This window comes from Canis lupus, chromosome 31 (genome assembly GCF_003254725.2).
Source record: "Canis lupus dingo isolate Sandy chromosome 31, ASM325472v2, whole genome shotgun sequence".
Taxonomy (NCBI): domain Eukaryota; kingdom Metazoa; phylum Chordata; class Mammalia; order Carnivora; family Canidae; genus Canis; species Canis lupus.
The window spans coordinates 19,107,552-19,128,224 of record NC_064273.1 but is presented as its reverse complement, the minus strand read 5'-3'; positions in this window follow the sequence as shown (position 1 = coordinate 19,128,224).

The window sequence follows — 20,673 nt, the reverse complement described above, 5'->3', positions numbered from 1 at the left end:
CCTTTTAAATACTGTGTTTCTTGGTGTGGACCTCCTTAGTTGATTTTTTTTTTTTTTTTTTGGCAGCTCTCTGTGCTTTTTGGGTCTGGATTTCTCTTTCCTTCACAGATGAGGAGTTTTCAGTTATTATTTCTTCAAATATGCTTTCTTCTCCTTTTTTTCTCTTTTCTCCTTCTGGGATCCCTATAATGTGAATGTTGTTACATTGATGGTGTCACTGGGTTCCCTTAAACTATTTTCATTTTGTATTTTTTTTCATTTTGTATTAATCTTTTTCCTTTCTCCTGTTCCACTCGATTGCTTCTCATTACTCTGCCCTCAAGGTCACTGATTATTGAATTCTGCATCTTTGATTGGTTCTTTTTTATGTTTTCTATCTCAGTTGAGTGTCTCACTGAGGTTCTCCACTTTTTTTCAAGTCCAGTGGGTATCCTTATGACCATTACTTTAAATTTTCTATCAGGAATATTACCTATTCCTGTTTCATTTAGCTTTATTGCTGTGATTTTGTCATATTCTTTCATTTGGGGCATAGTCCTCTGTCTCCCCATTTTGTCTGTGTGGTTATTTCTGTGTATTAGGAAAGTCATAGTTAGCTATGTCTCCTGATCCTGCAGGCAGTGGACTTACAAAGAGAGGTCCCATGGTACCCTGTAGGGCAATATTCTGTGTTCACCAGAACCTAGCATTTCAGGGGCATCTCTTATGTGTGTTGCATACTCCCTAAAATTGTGGCTGAGCTGCTTTTGCCTTCAGTCTAGTCATCTGTAATAGCTTTATTTGTATGTTGTGCGCAGGGTTTGGTCCTTGCATTGTTAGTGAGATATCTGGACTTGAGTCAGAGCAAGCATTTTCCAGAGCTGTGGTTGCATTGAACTGCAAGGTGCTCTCTCTGTGTTCTCACCAGGAAGGATTTAATTGATGGGCAGGGTCTTTAACCTGGGGGTTATCTCCTTCTTGCCACCTGCCTATGGCTGGTGTCTCAGTGTCTCAGTTGCATTAGTGTGTGTGATTATTTTTCCCTCTTCCTGAGGAAGGAGTCATTTGGAGTGGTGCTGGCCACTGTCAGGGCTGTTTGCTCAATGCCATGCTTGTGGTACCAATTTGGATAGACTCCTACCAAGGGTAGGTGGAGGGGAGGAGTTCCAAGAAGAGCCTGGACACAGAGCATATAGTGTTAGCAAAATTTGCCCAGATATGCTGTGGGAGACCCAGTGCCAATTTGGAGTGCTGCCAAGGGTCAGTTGGATAGGGCATGTCTGTAGAAGAGCTCAGAAATGAAGCATACTATTAACAAGTTGGGAACTTTTCCTGATGCACTGGGTCCCACATGTCCCTCTATATAGATTGGGAAGTGAGGGAGGGAAATGATGCTTGCCAGCTCTTTTGTTCTTAAGAAAGTGTCCCAAAGATCCTTACCTCTCCAGCACATGTTCTGATATTAAAAAACAAATCTCCCTCCCATATACCCCAGGTGTTTTTTAAACTGTTGCTTCTTTAGTGTATCTTTGTGGGCTGTGTGTTGTATTGTCTCTTTAAGGATGGGGACTCAGTTTCCTCTAGTCCTCTAGAGCCAAGGTCAATCATTCTTAAAGTTCCAAGTATTACATCCTACTGATAGTAACAATTCTAGAGGTTAACCCCCCTGGTTTTCAAAGCCAAACATTAGGGGATTTGTCTTCCCAGTGAGGGTTCCTCTTGCGTGGAGTACCGGAAGTAGGGTCTACTTCTGTCCCTTCTCTGTGCTTGTGATGGTATTCCCTCAATTGGACAGTCTTGTGGATCAGCTTGTTCCATCCATGTATCTGTCCTTCCTACCATTTTTGATGTGGCCTTTCTCTATGTTTAGCTCTAGATAATCTGTTCTGCCAGTCTGAGTCATTTCCTTTATTATTTCCCTTGATATAAGTCTTATCTAGGTGTATCCACAGGATAAAGTGAATTTAGGATTCCCCTACTCCAACATCTTCTCCAGAGGTCACTTTAAAAACCTTTTAAAATAACATTTAAGTTATTAACTATGTATTATATAATATTCTGAATACTTCCATTGAGTGTCTTATTTAATTCTTATGACAGCCTTATAAAATAAGGGAATTTTCCGGAGTTCACATAACTATTGAATACCCTGAACTGCTTTAAACCTATGGCTTTTCCAAGGTTCCTAACTTGACTTACACTTTATGTTACATCACCCTCTTTAAAGTTTTTTAAAGAAAAAAAAAGTTTTTCCAAGAAACACAGATTCACTATTAATATTACTATTAATATTACTATTAAAATTACCCAATTTAATTCATACTGGTACACAGTTTTGCACATTTTAACATTGCTGAAATAGGAAGGACTTTCAGTATTACAATAGATGGTGCCTATAATTTCTGTCAGCCAGATGACAATCACTACTCAATAATGTTAAGTACTTCTCTTTACACTTACAGGTAAGGAAAAAATCATTAGCTTAGCATAAATGGAATAGACAGAAGCAATGTTAGTATTATAACAACATTATTATAATTCTTTCTGCCAAGCATTTTTCTAGTTTATTTATATGCTTTAACACTTAAAACACATTTCAAGTCACAACTTTCCATCCATGTTTTATATATGTGTATTACTTTTTTAAATTTTTTTTTAATTTTTTTTAATTTATTTATGATAGTCACAGAGAGAGAAAGAGAGAGGCAGAGACATAGGCAGAGGGAGAAGCAGGCTCCATGCACCGGAAGCCCGATGTGGGATTCGATCCCGGGTCTCCAGGATCGCGCCCTGGGCCAAAGGCAGGCGCCAAACCGCTGCGCCACCCAGGGATCCCTATATGTGTATTACTTGATGTAAGTTCTCACTTCACAGTGATGGAAATAGGATTCGAACTCAGATATCTGAGATCTCATAGACAGAAGAGCTGAAATTTTAACAAATCTGTGTTACTGATATATCACTATTATGGAGTGAATGCGTGTGTCCTTCCCAGATTCACATGTTGAATTCTCCTAACCTCCAATGTTATAACATTGAGAAGTAGGGTTTCTGAGGTAATTAAGTCATGAGGGTGGAAGACTGTAATGTATGAACCAGAAAAAGGGCTCTAACCAGGCACTAGATCTGATGGTATCTCGTTCTAGGACATCCAAGCTTCTAAACTGTGAGAAACAAATGTCTGTTGTTTAAGCCACCCAATTTATGGTATTTTGTTACAACAGCCTTTTGCACCAAGGAGTCATGAGCTGACTAAGAAAGTTTGGTCCTTAATCTGTGTTTATTGTTGCATTTATGTTTTTCAAGTGTAGTACTTGTATGTAGTTGGTGTTGAGCATAAGTTTAATTATTTTAATAGTCATTTAAAATTACACATCACCAAGTCATTGGTCAAATGCCATACTCTCTTCAAATTCTGTCCATGTTTTTGCCCCTGGGGAACTTTGCATGTAATTTTAGAATTGTACTTACTACTCCCTGTCTCTTTGGTTATAAGAAACAGTTTATCCAAAATGAGGAACATTTCTAGTTTATCTTTGTATCGTCAAACAACTGGTATTAGAACTTCTAATATATGAAATTTCACTGAACTTGGTTTATAAATCTTAAATCTTACAGAAATTCAATACATAAAATAGATGCTCTGGTTAACATTATGCAGGTATTTATGAATCCTTACCTCTTTTGCTGATTCCACTTCACTATGACACAATCATATATCTTGCTTCTTCAGATAGAACCTAGCACCAGAAGTTTGAATCCAAATATCTCATATTTATCTTTCAGTAAAAGCTTCAATGATTTTGATGCCAATCCTAAATCAGGTTGTTACATTCAGAATTCAGTTCAAGAGCTTTTCTTCATTCTAAATTCTATAATTCTATAGAATTTTCTGTTTTTTTTTCTGTATATATTAGTATTTGTATTTATCCATTCATCTCTCTTTTTTTACTGATTTTTTTAAAGTAGACTCCATGCCCAGCATAGAGTCCAATGTGGGGTTCAAACTTATGACCATGAGATCAAGACCTGAGCCAACATCAAGAGTCAGACACTTAACCAAATGAGCCACCCAGGTGCCATGTGAATGTGTTTTTATGTGAAAAATTTCTGGCGTCTATACATATATTAATGTATATAAATATATTTCATATTCCAATGAATAGAAATCCTTCCGAACTTTTTAAAATCACATTTTAAAATCACATGAATAGGGATCCCTGGGTGGCGCAGTGGTTTGGGGCCTGCCTTTGGCCCAGGGCGCGATCCTGGAGACCCGGGATCGAATCCCACTTCGGGCTCCCAGTGCATGGAGCCTGCTTTTCCCTCTGCCTGTGTCTCTGCCTCTCTCTCTCTCTCTGTGTGACTATCATAAATAAATAAAAAATAAAATAAAATAAAATAAAATAAAATAAAATAAAATAAAATCACATGAATAGAAATCCTTCCAAACTTTTTAAAATCACTGAATAGCAGTAAAAATTCAGATATTTATGAAACTTGTCTTACTCTAAGATATTTATTTTGAATAATGCTACAAACTTATTAACAAGGAAATACACAGAGATTGGTAAAATTCAATATAGTCAAAAAATGATTATTTTTGTTAGCCTTTATTTTTTTTTAATATTTTATTCATTTATTCATGAGAGACATACAGAGAGAGTCAGAGTACAAAGCAGAAGGAGAAGCAGGCTTTCTGCAGGAAGCCTGATGAGGGTGCTATCCCAGGACCCTGGGATCACAACCTGAGCCAAAAGCAGACACTCAACCACTGAGGCACCCAGGTGCCCCTGTTAGCCTTTACTTTAATAATTTACTTCAAGTATTTTAGCTTGTACTTTCTAGATTTTCACCGTTCCACTTTGCATGGTCATAGATTAGGAAATGCAAACTAGGTATTTTGGAAGAAAATTACTTATTATTAATATAATATTGCTTACAATGTGATTTAATTTGATTGTCTTATGATCTGAAATGTAACAGTTTTGGTTAAATGTGTGTGAAAAGCAAATTTAAGCATGTCTAAATTCATAAGCCTGATGAATTAACAAGGTATGAAATAGCTCACTCGTCACTCTCCTTTGAACGCCTCACCAACCTAGCATCATCACTGATGTTTCCTATTGAACTATTTTTGTTTCAGCTGACAGTATATCCTATAAGACTAAATTATATATTTGCATAAAATTGTATGCATTACACATCAGAGTAATCTTTCAAATTTGTTACCTTCCAAAAGAGTAATGAATCAGGGGATATATGTAATTTTGCTCCATTATTCAAATATAATATGAGCACTGGAATATGTTAAATACATTTAGGTGAAACATGATTTATAGCCTTTGAATAAAAAACCTCTGATAATGCCATCTCACTATTGTACTTCATCTGTGTTATTTATTTTAAATTGTATTTCATATTTCAAAGAGAAGTAGCATATTCTAACTTCAGTGATAGAACATTAATAGAATGTGATGCATGAAATATCATCCCACCAAATATCAACTGCAGAATTTCATGTGTAGATTTGTTTTCTCTATATGAATAGTGATCCTTAATTAGATAGTGTGAAATCTTATCTCCAGTAAAATTAAAGTGTATGAATAAGTATCACAGAACAGTTTTTTTATACTTTATAGACAGAAAGATACTTTTAAAGATTACTACCCTTAGCAAAAGTAATTTTAGCAAAGATCCTGAGAGAAATAGGTTCTTGGGCATTTTTCCCAAATGTATGAATTAATGGAGAAAGGACATGTTTTCTGAATGTGTCCCTTGCCCCACATGATCCTAGTATTTCTTTTATATCCCCACTTATATTACTCCCATTTTTTTAAGGCCATGCAGCTTAAAGAATATAAACCTCAAAATAGCCTATGCACATTATTTCTCACCCAAACTAATTAAGAGACAAGGAAAAAAATAAAACAGTAGCTAAATTTCTTTGGAGAGTTTGTTGTTTGGAATAAACAGAGCTTAGTCAAAACCAGTTGATCTCGAGCCAAAATGTGTAGCTTGGAATCTTGCTCCAGGTCCTAATAATTCTATGACATTGGCCAACTTTGCATATAAGGAGAACAACAAAAGTACTTACATCATAAATTTTTAATTAATACTAAATAAATTTTGTGTATGTGACATGTTTAAAACAGTGCTTGAAACAGCAAGAATAAGATAAAGGCTAGCTAAACTTATTTTACATGACTCCTTAGACATATGCAACTCATCCCTCTTTTTGTTCTTTTTCATATATATACAAATCATAGATTCTAATATATATTTAGTCACTTTTCTCCTACAATCAAATATTTGGTCATGTCTTTTATAGGGAATAAGATATTTGTTCTGGAAAAAGTCTTATTAATGGCCATTATTTTCTCCAGCAGAAGTATGATCATTGAAGCAGTCAAGACAAAACTTACCTAGCTTCAACTCCATTAACTCTCAGGTAAGAGAATTATAAATCAAGGAAAGGCAAGTAAATGAAAAATTTGGCATTTATTATTCCTTAGTGCCAAATAATGGGAAAATTTAAATTTCTCAACAAAACAAAAATCTAAAGTTAAAATCAATCACATTTGCCACCAATTATCTTTCCCTCCCTACCTAAAATAAATATTAAATATTTATTTATTATTCTATATATTTTTACATATTAAATACTTAATGGAAATGGACAAAGTTTCAGGACTAAATGAACTCTAATTTCCTCAAGCTTTAGTTTAATAATGTCTAAGCATTAACTCATTACATATATAATACATTTTAATTCCTAAAACATTAATAATTTTAATATTTCTATATGTACATAATAAAAATCCAAGATGGATTAAGGAAATTAGTGCTTTGTTTCTGTTTTATGAAGATGTTATTTGCAAATTTGTTTTTTGATTTTTTCATAATTTTTTTTACTGCACAATTTAAAAGCTTGTTTGTAGCTGAAACACTATTTTCTGGAAGTATTTTGGATTCTACATTGTGCTAGAATATTTTTGTCATTAAAAGAGCATACATTTAAAACTACTTCTTTGTTTTTTAACTATTTTTCTCAAGTTTACCCAAAGTAATCGACAGATTTAATGCAATCTGTATCAAATCAAATACCACCAGCAATTTTCACAGAGCTAGAACAAACAATCCTAAAATTTGTATGGAACTACCAAAGACCCTGAATAGCCAAAGCAATCTTGACAAAGAAAAGCAAATCTGACAGCATCACAATTCTAGACTTCAAGTTATATTATGAAACTATAGTGTACAAGACAGTATGGTACTGACACAAAAGTAGGCAGATAGATCAGTAGAACAGAATAAGAAACCCAGAAATGACTCTAAGGTCAACTAATCTTCAGCAAAGCAGAAAAGCATATCTAATGCAAAAAAAAAGACAGTCTCTTCAACAAATGGTCTTGGGAAAAGTGTATAGCAACATGCAAAAGAATGGTCTAGAAACTGGACCGCTTACACCATACACAAAAAGAAATTCAAAATAGATGAAAGATATAAATGTGAGACAGGAAACTATCAAAATCATAGAGGAGACTACAGGCAGCAACTTCTTTGACATCAGCCATAGCAACTTCTAACTAGATATGTCTCCTGATGTAAGGGAAACGAAAGGAAATTTATTACTTCCATCGTATTCACTTATTTGAACCACATACTTCATATACTGATATAAACATTAAGATCTGTTTGATTTGGGCAGCCCGGGTGGCTCAGCAGTTTAGCTGCCTTCAGCCCAGGGTCTGGTTTTGGGGACCCGGGATCGAGTCCTACTTCAGGCTCCCTGCTTGGAGCCTGCTTCTCCCTCTGCCTGTGTCTCTGCCTCTGTGTGTGTGTGTGTGTGTGTGTGTGTGTGTGTATGTCTCATGAATAAATAAATAATATCTTAAAAAGGTCTATTTAATTTTAAAGTATTTTATGAAAAAGGTTAATGTAAAGAGAAAAGTATAAATTGTGTATTCTATATAGTGCAATACTAAAGATTCTAATCAACATTTTTAATCAAAAATTTCCATATTTAAATCTATAATAAAATATAATTTTTAAATTATAATCTTTATAATGTATACAAGAAAGTATAAGAGACGTGATAATGGATTATCTTAGATCCAATATCATATTACAAATTTCATAAAGTTATATTATTTCATTTTTAAGTTCTGTTGATGAAACAGACACACATTGCACTATTAAAAGTTGGACTGTTAAATTATAGAAAATTTCTTATTCTGACAGATAAGGTTAATTATTATATAAAGTAAAAAGTGTCTAATAAACTATCTGGATAGGGATATGTGTGTGTATGCATGTGTGTGTAAATTGATAGTAATTATGATGACTTCAAATTCAATATTCTTAATAACTATCCAATTAAATATACCATTTTCTAGTAAGATTTTCTTTATATCAAGTCAGACAAGAACATAACCACATAAATAAAATCTATATTTTACTATCCCATAGGACCTTTCTGTTGTCTTCACTTAAATTTTGCCTTGATGCTGAACATGATAGAAACCAAAAGATATATCCCAATTTTACAAATATTATTCACTAAATTGCATGTAAAAATTGAACAGTTTTATTTTTCTTTTGAGTTGATTTCATTTCTCTGTTCATGTATGCAATGTAACAGACTGTTTTATTGCATACCTTGTTTGAAGATGACATTGAGGAAAGAAATATTTTAAATTGTACTATTCAGGAATCTAGAATACAAAGCTCAACAGATTGTATTTTTTTGTTATTGCATTAGCTCACAAAATGCCTCCACAATAAGATTACTTTTATTATTTTTTATTACTTTTATTTTACTGTATAAATATAAAGTCTACCCAGACTTCTCGAATGCTACCTATTATATGAAATGCTTTTCAACAAATTGTCTATTTTATTTTCAAAAGTTATACTTTGTGACAGTATGATCAATAATTATATAAGATTGCCTCCTTTTCAAGACAATGATAGGACAAGTCAGAAATATTATATATATATATATATTATATATATATATATAAATATATATAATAGAAGATGTGGAGCAACAGGAACTCTCATTCATTGTTGGTGAGAAAACAAAATGGTACAGCCACTTTGGAAGACAGTCTAGTGGTTTCTTATAAAAAACTAAACATTTTCTTACCATGTGATCAAGCAATTATCCTATTTACTAAGGTCTTATTTGATTTCTTTCATCAGAATTTTGTAATTTTTAGCATATAGATCCTTTTTTTGTGTGTTCTTAAGTTAATACCTAAATAAATTTAAACTGAATAAACTCATTTTCTTTGAGGGAAATTATAAATGGCTTTGTCTTCAAATTTCAGTTTCTCAGTGGTTGATAGGATTATTATCATTACCGAATAACCTTAAATATGAGGACTACTTAAAAAGAGTAAAGATAGAAAGAAACAGAGAATGAGGCACATTTTCTGGGATAATATGTAGGGAACAGTCTATTTCTTCTTAAACCTGTATAACAGTTATTTATTAAAATTAGAAATCATTTTAACTCTTTCCTTATTATTTTAATAAATTATAATGTTACTGTTGAACAATTAGTCATATTCTATTAATTCATACATTTGGGATAAATGTCCAATAGCATATTTCTCTTAGGACCTTTGCCAAAACCTCTTTTGCTAAGCTTATTAATTTAGCAAAGCTATCTTTCTATTAAGCATTTAAAGAGGATCCTGTGATTCTTATACATTCTTTTTAAATTTTTTATCAGTAATGATACTCTACAGTATCTTATTAAGGACCACTACTTATAATTTTATTAAATGTGAAATATTCAGAATGTTTGTTTCCCAGAAAAGAAAAAGATTTGGAAAGTAGCTGAGAATATTGCAATTTTTGAATCTAAACTTAAGTGCTCCGTTCTCTTTTTAATTACTATTATTATGTTAAGTATTCTATTTTTAGCTGTCCATCAAAGCCCACATGGAATTATTCATCTCTTTATTAGAAAACCAGAGCTGTATATCCCTTTGCCTTCTTTAATAAAGAGATATAAAGATATTTAAATAAAAATTCTTTAAGTGATTTATATACAGAGATTTACATGCTTCGGATTATGGAAACATTTAGACCAATACACTAATGATCCAGGTCCTCTGAACAGTTCAGATATACACTAGGGTCTCTTTAGGTACTTTGGGAGCCCACTTGAAAGTTTTAAAGCCACTTTTGGACAATTTGGTGCACTGAAGCATCAGTTAAATGATGCCCTCATGGCCTGAAATAGTTAAGTGGTTCTAAGCAACTTTTCAGCTTACCAAATAGAATTGTAAAGACTATTAGAAACAAAAATATAATAAAAAATTTTATTTTTTTTTTATCAGTTATGCTACAAAGTGACAAAAAACTGGAAAGAGACCTTTTGTGGTCCTCTAATTATGTTCTTTTAAGTAAAGAATATTCTCCCTCTATTGATTCATGTAGGGAAAAAATGCCAAATCACCAATAATATCTCATATCCAATTTTAATATAGTTCCATTTTAAATAGCTTTTAATAAAATTCCTTCTTGGCCATTTTAAATTCTTTCCTTATTTCAGGAAAATGGAGATGATTTGCTAATACACTGTCATAAAAGTACTGTATATTTAAATCAAATTTTAGAATTTATTTTTTTTCCAAAGAATAATTCTTATCACTTTAAAATTTCCTTCTTGATCTTTTTTTTTTTTTTCCTTCTTGATCTTTTGATTTGATTTGCACTTTAATAATCCTTCTTGCTTTCCTTGACTTTGTTACAAAGTTGTTTTGGAAATAGAAGATGATAAAATGACCAGAGTCTGACCAAGACCAGTCTAGTCACGTGCATAAAATGTAGCATTAGTAAAATAACACATAATGTTGGTTTAGCAGATGAATGATTAGGTAAAGCTATTGTACAGTTTGGCCATTAAGTTAGGCAGAATGACAGAATTGGATTGAAGCTCAGCCTTAATTTCATCATTTATGAAATGGCTTATTCTAATTGTAAATACCCAAAGGATTTTGTGAGGAATATATGAATTACTGTATGTATAGTACTTAAAATAGTGACTGGTTTATATAATAAGCATCATTAAATAATTTGCTATTAGAAATATTAAGATTCATCAAAGAAACAAAAATAAAACAGGAATAAATGGTTTAAAATTAAATCTGCATCTCTAAAAGACTGTCTCCAAGACAAAAACATTTAAATTTTTAGTCTCATATTTCTAAAATTTACATGAAATTAAAATTTACATGGAATTACAATTAGAATTGGAAGGTATTAAAAATCTTCTCATATACTTATGTAGTCCCACTCAGTTGTTGCTCTAATCAAAAACTGGGCATGTAAATTCACAAGTAATCCCCTACATTATGCAGAATGATTATGTAAATATGGAGACCAAAGGTCTGCAAACTATGGCCCCTTACTTAAATCCATCACACTGCTTCTTTTGTAATTAAGGTTTTACTGAAAAATGGCTATGCCCATTCCTGCACATATTGTCTATGGCTGCTTTATACTACTATGTCAGGGTTGAGTCATTGCAAATGAAATCTTATGGCTCATGAGAATGAACGAATTTACTTTCTGGTCCTGAGCACATAAAGGTTTATAGATACCTACTATAAATGATGAAGAAGAAAAGAAGTGCAGAGATTGATTATATTACTGAATATATTTGAATTATGTAAAAACAAACTTCCATTTTGAATAAAAATGCATAACAATTTAAAGATGTTTGCATCTAGAACTAAGAACTGATCAAATAAATATTTTTTATAATTGATTAACCTTACTCTTTAAAATATTGACGTGCTTAATATATTCAGAGAAGGGTGCAAGTAAGAGTAGACACTAAAAATAAAAAATATTTAGATAACATACATAATGTTGAATACAACGTTTTGAAGTATGTTTAACAACATATATTCATATCATTTAGAATAAGAAAAAAAAGAATATCCAATCATCTCAAAACAGATGCATATACAAAATTAGATGTATCTTTTTTTTTTTTTAATTATTTATTTAAGATAGTCACCAAGAGAGAGGGAGAGAGGCAGAGACACAGGCAGAGGGAGAAGCAGGCTCCATGCACTGGGAGCCCGATGTGGGATTCGATCCCGGGTCTCCAGGATCGCACCCTGGGCCAAAGGCAGGCGCCAAACCGCTGCGCCACCCAGGGATCCCAGATGTATCTTATATCACAAAGCAGACCTCATATTCCATGGAACAGAAACCACAGATTTTGTATAAATGTCACAAAATTTAAGAACAAAACCCAAAAGTGAAAATAAAAGCAAAACAATTACAGATCTTTCAAATTAAATTTTAAAAATTTTAAAGTTCTCTACTTAAATAGTAATTCAATGCAAATATTTAACATTTTATTAAAAATTACAGTAAAGAAAGCACAGGATATCAGATCCAGCTAAACATAATCAAATAAAATGTCTGCTCTTGAACACTTTTTCTTACAAAAAAGAATAAATTTAAACCATAAATCTTTACACAAAGTACAACAAAGTAAACAAACTTATAAATCCTCAAATCAATTAGCATTCAGTTAAAAGCCACAAAATTGGTCATAGAATTCAGGCATCTTTCTTTGGATTAGGGTCCTTAAGAACATTAGCTAATTTAATTTGATGTAAATTACTAACTAGTATATGGAAATAGACCAGGAAAACAGGTAAACAGCAAAAGAGAGGACCGAGAGATGGCTAATAATCAGTATGATAAATGTTTTACAGAAGTCTAAGTTATTTTAGGATGTGAAATAAATTAAGTTTGCAGAACAGGAAGTAGTGGTCAGAAAATGAAAGGCTTAAAGCAATGTTTCTAGAAGCACTGAAGTTTTGATGTAGATTATATTCATAGTTTGACTTAATTGGACACTAAAAGGAAAGATGTCAATGTTCTCCAAGTCGATTTTCAGCTTTAATGCAATTCCTATCAAAATTCTAGTAAAAATTTTGCTTGACATAAAAAAAAACTATTATTGGTATGCAAAGTCATGGAAGAAATGCAAGAAAAAATCTTAATGAAGAAGAATAAAGTGGCCAGGATCATTCTATTTGATATTAAGGCTTATTATATAGCTATAATGATCAAGACACCATGGTACTGGCAGAGAGATAGACCAATCAATCAATGGATCAGAATAGAGAACCTGGAAATACACCCACAGAAATATTTTTTTAAATAACATAATGAAATTGAATAAGTAAACCCATCCATATACTCTCTGGCACAACAAATGCTTACATAGATACACACATAAATATATTCATACATTATAGATACATACTAGAGTCTAAAAAGACTGTTCTGTAAATCAAATGTGTGAACCTAGGAAGGAGAATGCATTCTAATTATTTTTCAGCCAATGAGAATTTCTTGGACATTGGTCACGTGATAGGAAATGTCACTTACTTTTTCCTTTGAATCAGTTGAATTTTACTTTCAGTTTCCACTCATAGAACTCTATGCCACAGTGCCTCACGTGAACAAGATTCTTTCAAGCATTGAACCAAGGTCTAAGGTTTAAGTGCAAAGTCTGAGGCCGAGAGAGATGCCACGTAGCCCCAGTCTTGCCACCTGTCCAGGTGGTGCCATGGAGCCAGCTTAAAAACGTGCTTCCTAGAAGATGCCAAACTCACTTTCCCACTTCTGGCCATTTGTATTTTCACTCTCCACATCACCATTTTCTCTAGGTGACCAGTATTTAGAACAAAAGTCAGGGACAGATGTATCTGTAGGCAAATTCTATATTGACTTCTGCAACATCATCATACTTTGAAGAATCAGAGCACATACCTGACTGAACACATTTGTATGAGGCTCCTGCATAACTGCAAATGTACACTCCTGACAGAGTTAACTTGGATGGTGCTTATTGACACATTTTATATCCTGAAATGGATTTTTAAAATAATTGTGTCATAAATCTAGCAGTTGTCAATCTAGGACAAAATGAGTATTATCTGGGGATTAAAATTATTTTAATATTTGCTGTCTGTTTCAGCTTTTACATACAATTATCCTACCAACTAAAGAGAAAATGACCAGTTTTTGGCATTGATAGGAAATACTAAAAATAACAGGCAGAATGTTAGTGAATAACACAGCTGAGGGCCAGAAAGAAAGAAAGATCATTGGCATGCCAATTACTCTGTGTTGATCAACCAAATGCATGTGACTGTACTGATCACATTGTGCATCTGGACAGGCCCAGGCATTACCCATCTAAGGTAGAGCTGCCAACACAGAGAGAAAATAAGGACTTTCAAATGTGAAAATGATTAAGGCATCCTTCCAATTCATCTTCAACATTGGTAGAAAGAGAGGTTGCTACAATTCCAAACTGCAATGGTAATGAGCAAGATAATTATCCTCTTTGCATAACCTATACATAATTTAATTGAGCCTAATTCTCCTCTTAAATTCCCAAAGGGAGATTATTCTTGATGTCAGAAAATCTACCCTTGGGAATCTTTCTTTCCCACTCTACATATTCCCTTGATGGTGGAAATTATGCTGACTGCACAAATCCTATTTATCCAAACATCATTTTAAAATGTTCAATCAAAAATTGTTCTACCATTTCCTGCTTGAATTTGTTATTCTATCACAATTGAGATAAGGGCATTCAAAATTTTGTTTCCAATGTTTTTTATCTTAAATTATAAAAGAGACTGAAGTATATATATATATATATATATATATATATATATATATACACACATCTGCACACACATGCACAAGTAAAGTAAACAAACAAAAAAGATTTACAACCAGCCATTTTAAAGAGCTCTAGGGAAAATAATCAACTTTGTTTTTTGTTTTGTTTTGTTTTGCTTTTTTGTTTTTTTGGTTTCCTTACTATATATTTAAAGGGGCATATAAATACCTTAGGGTTCCTGATCAATGTATATGTATATGTATATTTTGATATATACATGTATATTTCCATTCCAAATGTTTGATGTTACAGATAAATGCAAAAGAAAACCTTATCAATTAGTTGCATACCCATTTATAGGTATTTATTTTTATGCAAATTAAAGAGTAATATTCTTTGTTTCCCAAAAGTTTTACATTTAAAAGTGATTTAAGATCACTGTTCAGAGAATGCAAGTAATTGACAGTAAGGGAATCCTTCAAATAAAATCTGCCCTGTCTACGGTGTTATTATGTTTATTGGCTATAAAACCATCATTTTTTCCCCCATCCTTTTTTTTTTCTGAATTTCACTATGATACCTGTATATTCTCAGCATATAAAATTTGGAATGTGTAATACAGCATAAGAAATCAGCTTATAACCACTCATTATTCCAGTCTGCTCAATGAGAGGGTGGTTATTTCTCTATATGTGGTTCTATTTTCCAAAGTATTTATAAATGAAATACATTTCTAGGGAAAATAGCAGTGATGATTTGGCCACATCTCTTATTGTGTAATGAGAATTACTTGCCAAACTTCTATATTTTGAGGGAATTGCTTACTAGAGAATTTCAGCTCTTTTCTTCATCTTATTTCTCCTTCTACCCTAAGGAAAGTGAACAATCTAACAGATGAGAGAGGTAATGAGAACCTGGTGTTCACTGTCCACATTTCTTATCAAGCAGAATGAAGGTGACAATTAAAGATTTGTCATTGACTATACTGTATGTTGAGGCACAGTGGATATTTTTACTCATTATTTCCATGGTGACAGTAAATAAACAGGATTTACTTATCCAAGTCTGTCATCTTCCTTTTTTTTTTTTAAATTAATCTATTTATTTGACAGAGAGAGAAAGAGAAAAAGAGATAGAGCAGGAGCTGGGAGAGCTGCAGAGAGAGAGGGAGAAGCAGGATCCCCAAGGAGCAGGGAGCCTAATACAGGGCTTGATCCCAGTACTCTGGGATCATGACCTAAGCCAAAGGCAGATGCCCAACCAACTGAACCACCCAGGACCCCCAAATCCATCATCTTCCAATCTCTGTTCATAACTTGGTGACTGTCAGTTACTGGGATGTCCAGGCAGTAGCTGTTGTGAGTGGTAAAAGACAAAGAGATCTGGATTTATTAGGGATAATCGGACAATTGCTTTACTACATAAAGAAAATCTGTTACTTTATCATTTGTCTATTGGAATTTCTTATGAAAATTCTTGAGGAAACATGTGATGATGGGAAGATCAATTACAAGTCCCAAAGCATCATTAAAAATGAACCTCAAGGTATATGTGCTTCTGGTATTGTAGCATCTAATAGAGTACCATTAATAATTATCCATGTTACTGAATTATATTCAAAAATTTCATTTATTGTTTATTTAACACAGCTTCTGGGGCTAACCTTTTCACCATTTTCCCCTTCTATTATCAAATACTATGCAGTAAACTGTTTATATTGAAATTGCCTCAATGGCAGAGTCCCATCTATGGTATATGTTGACAAATATGATAGAACTGTATAGTCTCAACAACATGATGCTTTTCAAAGTGTTTCTTAATTTGCACAACGTTAGCAAAATTATCAGTTATTTTAAATTGTCTATTTCAACACATTCTTACCAGCACCGAGAATTCCATTTTAGCATGTTTCTTTTACTAATTTGAGACACATAAAGTAATTCTTTAAAAATTTACCTGTAGTTATGTGCATTTCCTTTTTTGTGAACATAAGACATGAGTCTTTGGTTATTTATCTTTTGCGGGGAGGAGGAAGAAGGAAAGAAGGACAGATGGAAAGAAAGACCACTTGGCACGCTAATTACTTTGAGTTGATTAATTCAAGGGTACAGGTATCCCCCACTTTCATAAGTTTGTTATGCCACTTTGTTTTATGAAAGATCTACCTAGCACCTGTGTTTTGTCACTGAAAAAAATATAGAGAAGATTTTTGCTTTTACCATAAAAGGTAAAAAGCAAAAATAGCATTCAGCATTTGTTTTACTGCAAGCCATCATAGAGGCAGGGTGCACCACCAGCAGCAAGACTGACGCCACCCACCTCCTTCTCTAGAATTATGCGTAGCATCTCTGTGTTACACCTAGTTTTGATCTGTGACTGTAAGCATCTGTGCTTTATCTCGATTTACTCTGGGCATCCTATGCAATTCTGGGCATCCTATGCAAGCTGAAGAAAAGCCTAAGAAAGGTTATTTTGGGGGGGCCTGGGAATACTCAAAATGTTTTTTTCATGTAAATTAATGATAATCGCTTCTTTTCTTTACTGCGCATACGCTCACAAAACGTTTCATAGAAACACCAGCTTTGGGATAGCAGAGGAAATCTGTGTAAGTCTGTGCTGGTCAAGCTGAGCATTTAGATGGGTAGAAGGGCTGTCTAAAGCACAACTGCAACAAGACATGTTTCTGTGAATGCTGTAGAGACATAACAATACTTTGTTTCTCAAACATGTTAGAAATACAGATTTTTTTTTTAATAAATGTATCTTCCTGCACATACAAATCACTTATTTTCTATCAGGATTCTGAATTTCTTAACACTTTTGAGTGCAATTTTCTTTATTTTACTTTATAAGCATTTGTTGCCACTCTAAAAGAGCATTATTGATCTTTGTTTTTGTATTCTGCTACTACTTGTCTACCAACTTGTAATTAATTTTTAAGTTTTTCCATTTGATCAGAATGGTTATTTAAATGTCCCTTCTCCAGCACCTGGGTGGTTCAGTGGTTCAGCATCTCTGCCTTTGGCTCAGGTCTTGATCTCCCTGTCCTGGGATTGAGTCCCCCCCATCAGGCTCCCTACCGGGAGCCTGCTTCTTCCTCTGCCTATGTCTCTCTGCCTCTTGCTCTGTGTTTCTCATGAATAAATAAATAAAATGTTTTTTAAAAAATAAATGTCCTTTCTCATTGAAATAAACAGCATAAATACCATTCTCATATATAAAGTATTTATTATAGAAAGTATTATTCTATTGCTTATTTTTAGATATTTATTCTAGATATCTATATATTTTTCTACATAAGCAGTGTGTTTCTATTGTTCCTTTGATAAGAGTATAAGAATTAGAAAGGATAAAATATAACAAAAACATTTTGGCAAGTCATGTAGTTTGAGATACCACCCATTTTTTAAACCACAAGTGAAGAATTTCTATGCCTTGAGTTACAATCAACTTTCATTTAATAGGAAGATGTAATCATGTGTGGTAGAAATATAATGTGCTTGGCAAATACTTATTGAGCACCTACTATATATCTGGAAATATCCTAGCTTCTAGTATTATTCTATTAGTGAAAGAATTTATTATTTATTTATTTATTTATTTATTTATTTATTTATTTATTGAACAGAATATTTTTAGAAGCCGTAACTGGGGTGCAGATGATTAAGCATCAGACTCTTAGTTTCAGCTCAGGGTGGTGAAATCATGCCCCTGGCAGAGCTCTGTATTCAGTGAAAAGTCTGATTGTGATTTTCTCTCTCTCTCTTTCCCTCTACTAGCAGTCCCACCTTCTCTCTCTTTCTCTCAAATTAATAAATAAATCTTTAAAAATAAAAAAAAGGGATCCCTGGGTGGTGCAGCAGTTTGGCGCCTGCCTTTGGCCCAGGGCGCGATCCTGGAGACCCGGGATCAATCCCACGTTGGGCTCCCGGTGCATGGAGCCTGCTTCTCTCTCTGCCTGTGTCTCTGCCTCTCTCTCTCTCTCTCTGTGTGACTATCATAAATAAATAAAATAAAATAAAATAAAAATAAAAAAATTGAAAAGCAAAAGAAAATTCATAACTATTACACAGCTTATAATCTAGGTGATATTACTAATTTAAGTTAGATTAAAGCTAATCTAAATTGATTGCTCAACCCTCCACCTAAACTTAGAAAGAGGTTCCATATTATTAGAAATAGAAGTATAAACTCTCAAACGTTCACCAATTATACATGGCTGTAATTTTGTAATTGAGTTAGGAATTTTATCTCGCAGGTAAAAGTGATTTTGGTAAACTGAAATGTTTTGCCTTTTTGCTAGCTATTTTCTTCCTGCTAACTGAGTATAATACAAAACTGAAGAATAATTTTTGTTCTTACATTTTATTAGTTTTATTTCATTTTCTTTGAGTGAATTAATGATATATTTTATAATCACCAGCAAGAAAAAAAGAAATCATTTTTTCTGTCATTGTGAGACTTATATTTTTTAATTTAGTTTTACTTTCCTACAGATATTTGTACAGTTAATTAAAATCTTATATCTATTTTAAGAACACAAAATCTAAAAGAAAAAAATTATTCCATGAAGGTCACATATACATCTGTAAAAATATTGGCCAATTTTTAAGCTATGATAGTACAATTAATTATATAGTGACACCACTTCAACTCTGTTTGATAAACATGTTTGAAAAAAGTTACATATTTTTGGTTGCCTCATATAATAAGTATTATATTTTTATTGTTGTCTTTGAAAACACAGAAAACATCCTTCCACCTCAGTTGATGAATGAAAGGAAATGAAGAAAAAAATACACCCATTTGTGATATTGTGATGTATAGCAAAAAGTATATATTTGGTCTTTGTCCCCTTTCTGGTACAGAGCCCCTGAAGCCATTGGAATTTCCTAAGAGAGCAGTAAAGGTATCTTTTGTTACACTAATGAGGTGATTTTAGAACCTACTTAAGGACGGGGCTCTTTACCAGGGGAGCCAATCAACATGGTTAGAGAGTTGGGTATAGAGATTACTTAATAAATACCTACCCCCAGGGAGGAGAGAAAGGTTGAAATTGAGTTCAATTACTAATAGCCAATGATTTAATCAATTGCATCTATATTATGAGGTCTCCATAAAAACCCAAAAGAAGGAGGATTAGAGAGCTTCTTGTTTGGTGATGTGTGAATATTGGGGGAAGTTGGTAGGTCTAGAGAGCATGGAAGTTCCGTGCCTTTCATCATACTTCACTCTCTGCATGTCTTTCATTTGACAGTTCTTCAGTCATATCCTTTTTTTTTTTTTTTTTTTTTGAGATTGTATTTATTTATTCATGAGAGTCACAGAGAGAGGCAGAGACACAGGCAGAATAAGAAGCAGGTTCCCTGCGGGGAGCCCAATGTGGGACTTGATACCAGCACCCCAGTATCAGGACCTGAGCCAAAGGCAGACACTCAACCACTGAGCTACCCAGGTGCCCCCAGTCATATTCTTTTATAATAAACTGGTAATGTAGTAAATAAAATGTTTCTTTGAGTTCTGTAAGCTGTCTTAGCTTTGAACCTCTGATTTATAGTATCAGTCAGAAGCACAGTTAACAACCAGTAGAATGAGGTGGAGGACTATCTTGTGGAACAAAGGCCCTAATCTGTAGCCTGTAGAATCCAATGTTATCTCCTGCAGATAGTGTCAGAATTGAGTCAGGTTGTAGGATACTCAGCTGGTGTCCACGAATGTTTGGTGTTGGTGGTTGTGGGGGAGAAAAACCTCATACTAAGAAATTGGTCCCAGAAACTTCAAGAGACAAAGGTTAGAAAAGATAAAATGAGCAAGAGGGAAATAGGATCTCAAAGTAAAGAAGCACCTAGATTTGGAACTGGAAGTCTAAATAAGGAAGCAGCTCTGTAAATAGCTTTGCTATTAATGTAGCTCAACTGCTTTTTGTCTATCCTTCCTATCAGCTAATCACAGTGTCTATCGTGGAAATTAGCCATTTTCCCCCATTAGGGCAGTGCCATCATAGAAAG